The sequence below is a fragment of the Alligator mississippiensis genome, chromosome 7 (genome assembly GCF_030867095.1).
Source record: "Alligator mississippiensis isolate rAllMis1 chromosome 7, rAllMis1, whole genome shotgun sequence".
In the NCBI taxonomy this organism is placed as follows: domain Eukaryota; kingdom Metazoa; phylum Chordata; order Crocodylia; family Alligatoridae; genus Alligator; species Alligator mississippiensis.
Genome location: NC_081830.1, coordinates 26,933,169 through 26,937,591, shown reverse-complemented (window position 1 = coordinate 26,937,591; position 4,423 = coordinate 26,933,169). Strand labels below are relative to the sequence as shown.

The window sequence follows — 4,423 nt, the reverse complement described above, 5'->3', positions numbered from 1 at the left end:
TCATATGTTTTGAATTTTCCGCAGTATATTCCCCAAAGCTGCCTTTACCTCCTTGTTTCTCAGGCTGTAGATGTTAGGATTTAACATGGGAGTTAAGATACTGTACTGGATAGAGAAGAGTCTGTCAAGAACCACCAAAGAGGCTGAACTGGATCTCAGATATCGAAACAAACCAGTCCCATAGTACAAAAGAACCACAGTGAGATGGGAGCTGCAGGTAGAGAAGGCTTTACTCTGACCTTCAGCAGAGCGTATTCTCAGGATGGTGGAGATGATGCAGATGTAAGAGACCAGGGTGATAGAGAAGGAAGTCAAACTTACAAGCATAGCTGAAGTGAGAAATGTCATTTTACTGATGAAGATCTCTGTACAGGACAGTTCTAGTACAGATGGGAATTCACAACTAAAATTGTTCATTTCTCTGGGTCCACAGAAATGTAAATGTAACACAGGTATAGTGTTTGTTATTGCATGAAATATACTGATCAGCCATGCACCACCCACCAGTCTTATACGGGCTTGCTTATTTATGGTCCCTCCATAATGCAGTGGAGTACAGATGGCAGCATACCTATCATAGGCCATTGCTGATAGCATGAAAATTTCTGCACAGGCCATTAGAAGAAGTAAGCTCATTTGGGCAAGGCAAGCAGGGAAAGAAATGATTTTCTCTTCTGTCAAGAGATTCTGCAGCATCTTTGGGACAGTGACTTATCAAGGAAGGATAAATGAAATAGGAAAAAATACATGGGGGTATGAAGGTGAGGATCAGCTATTGTCACCAGCATGATGGCCCCATTCCCTACCACAGTTAGTAGGTATGTAAGTAGAAAGACCACAAAAAGTAAAGGCTGGAGCTGTGGGTCACTAGAAACACCTGGCAAAACAAAATAGCTGAGAGTTGTTTGGTTCCCCATGGCCATTTGTTCACCAAACCTTTGACCTGGAAGAAGAAATAAATAAAACAATTACCATGAATAAATTGTAGTTCTCCTTTTATGGGTAAGGAGATCACTGTATAGAGAACTTTGTCATTTATCTAAACGTCCATATATCTTTCACTGAATAATGGATTTTTGATTAGGAGATTATCAGAAGTAGGGGGAAAAATGGTTTCTCAAAATTGGGGTTGTCATAGTTTCATAGTAGATAGGGTCAGAAGGGACCTGAACAGATCATCTAGCCTGACCCCCTGCCATAGGCAGGAATGAATGCTGGGTTCACAAGACCCCAGACAGGTGATCATCCAACCTCCTCTTGAATTTGTCCAAGGTAGGGGCGAGGACCACTTCCCTGGGAAGTTGGTTCCAGATTTTGGCCACCCTAACTGTAAAATATTGCCTTCTGATCTCTAACCTAAACCTATTCTCCATCAGCTTATGACCATTGTTCCTTGTCACCCCAGGTGGTGCTGGGGAGAAAAGGGCTCTACCTATTTGCTGTTGATCTCCCCTGATGAGTTTGTAGGCAGCCACCAGGTCCCCCCTCAGCCTCCTCTTGCTGAGGCTGAACAGGTTCAGGTACCTCAGTCTCTCCTCGTAGGGCCTCTCCTGGTGTCCTGTCTTTGGTTTATTTCTTAAGCTTCTTTCTTATCAAATAAAATCTGTCTCCTACTTCCTGCCTGATGATGGTAGGACAAAGAATTTAAGGAATTCCTATGTGTCAAGGAAATAACTATGTAACTAGACAGGAAGAAAGGGAGAGAGAGTGAAGGTTGGAAAGAAGGAAAGATTCTTTAGGGTTTTTTGGGGGTAGGGGGGTGGTTTCTTAGAAACTATGCTTTGTTAAACGAAGTAAGTCCAAAATAATTATGATATTGATTACGATGACAATATCCTAACCTTGTATACTGGAGTATTTCACTGGACACATCTTTGAAGTATCTAAAAGGTAGAAGTGTTCTAAGTGGGCAATATTTGATTTGGATTTGTCCCAATTCAGGGGACAGTGATTTGATTAGCAGATTTGGATTACTGTCCTGATTCAATTCAGCTGAATCTGAAAATTTGATTCTGATTCAGAGAGTCAGTAATATGGCATAGACACAGATTTATATGTTTTTTCTATGTTGAGGTACCAGGAGTGGATCATGAATGCTGACATGGTGGGGCAGATGCAGCATCCCACAGGAGTGTGTGTGGGGGGGGAGTCTGTCGCCAAATGCAGCCTGAGGGGGCCCCAGGGCCCCCCCCCCCCCCCAGACCCAGCAGGCACCAGTCACTGAGCTGGGGGGTGTAGGGTCCCCCTGCATTCCATGGAAGACCCAGAAGTGGACCAGAAGTACTTCTGGTCCACTTCTGGGTACACTGTCAAGCACGCAGGGGACCCCCTTGGGCTCCTGTCGGACACTCCATCTGCCCCACCATCTCAGCATTCATGAGCCATACCTGGTACCTCGAGGATCATAGAAAAAACATATAAACTATATCTATGGCTGAATCACTGAATCTCTCTGAATTGAATGGGAAGCTTCCAATTTGTTTCAGAGATATAAATGGGTCTCCTGATTTGATTCAGATTTGGAGATTCTGACTATGAATTGAGTCGCATCTCCTCTGAATCGAATCAGTGACCAAAGCTTCACACAACCCTACTAAACAGTACCTATTTCAATAGATAATTTCAGTCACCGCTTAGAGATTAAGTAGCCTCTATTTCATTAATATGGGCATTGCAAATGAATGGAGTGTCGCTATCCACCATAATTAGACATTTAAAAACTCTCATTCCAGTTGTCTGCAAACTTTTCTCATTAAAACAAACAAACAAACAAACAAACAAACAAAAAAGTTTCTAATGATTTTCACATCCCTCAAGCACTTTTCCTAACAGAGCTGCCTCTTGAAGGACTTTGTTTCGCCTTGGACAAAATGAAGAACTACTATAACAGCCTTGGCAGGACAAGTGCCCCCCCCCCCCCCCCCCCCCCCCCCACACACACATTTTAGGTTTGTGGAACAAATTCCATTTAATCTTAATTTATCTAAGAGTAGCTTCCATGTCCATATGTAGCTGCATAAATGGCATTTTTTAAAATCCCCTTGCAGGTAAGATAGGATTTCCCAGGTAGGTGCAGCACTGCATTACAGTTGCCAACAGCATAGTCAGAGAAAAGTGACATGAAGAAAACTGTTTGATACTGGAGGAGGATTCTTCCACTTAGTGGCATAGTTGCTGAATCATTAGGAAACTGGTTTAGGGGCTGGGGGGATCAAAGTCTTTGTCCCAGTCATGGAGGCAGAATTTGAATCAAGCACCCTTCTCTTGAAGTTAGTTCATTGAGCAGCCAACCAGGAAAAATGTGTATTGCTAAGATGGGAGGGAGCCTGAAAGAGGATGGATCACTGAAGTGGAAACAGTTCCCAAAAACAGAGTGCCCTGGGTTTCCACTCCTATTCCCATCATCCAAGGGGACAAAACTATGAGACATGGACAGGACATACTTAGTAACACACTTTTGACTCTGAAATGTTTTTCTCTGATTGATTTGCCAGAGCCAGAGGCTACTTTTGTTCCTTGCTTGCTTTTCCTTTCATTTTTCTTTTTGGGGAGTGTGAATGTTTGGTTGATTTTACCCTGTTGCCTGTTTCAAGTCTGAAATAGTTCAAAATGCTGGATTCTGTAGAAGCTGTATCCATTGTATCACAGACCTCCGTGATTTTCTTGGACCAAACACTACATGACTCACACCCTGACCTGTCTCTGATCCTTTCTGGTATTGATAAGATTCTCTTAGAGGCAAGGCAATTGTGTAATATCTTATATTCAACCACTTGTAACATCTGGAGAGCTGTTGGATGACATTTCGGTCATTAAGTCACCTGAGGAAGGGCACTTGATGACTCAAAACTCATCCAGCAGGTCTCCCAACTCGTAGCCCAATCATAGGTATCACAAAAAAAAAGCCTTGCTTTTCTGGCATTTCCTCGACCATCACAGCTGCAAAACACTCCAGTCCTACTATATGATCTTCCTGGAGGCTGAAGTGTTTGGTTTTGTTTTCCTAAGCTAAACTAAAGTCTGTTTCTACCACTGTTGGCCACATTGAAGGGTTCCTTTTTACACAGGAATAGTCTAAAATAGCGTGGTGACACACACACTGCACATCAGAATATACATCAGACATTGTAGCATCCTATAAAAATGGGCAAGACCTGTATTTAAATAAAACTATGTTACAGTACTTAGCAAACATGGTGTGTGCTAAGGGGGGAAAAGTACAATGATCTGGTGCAGTAAAAAAGATCTCAACTTTTCAAAAAGTTCTCTTTTAGGAGAAAAAATTCACTCTTTGACCAGCAGACAAATTAAAATCACAGGGAACATGAATGGGGCTAAACTGAAGTATAGAGTTTTTAGCTAAAAATAAATTAAAATAATAACTGAGAGGAAATCCAAGAGACCTGCCTTTTGTTTATGAATG

General features: G+C 42.2%; 1 pseudogene; it reads right to left on the bottom strand.

Annotated features, from left to right (window-relative positions):
• On the bottom strand, positions 1 to 788 carry LOC106738927 (olfactory receptor 5V1-like; annotated as a pseudogene).
• Between the last annotated feature and the right edge of the window lie 3,635 nt (positions 789 to 4,423).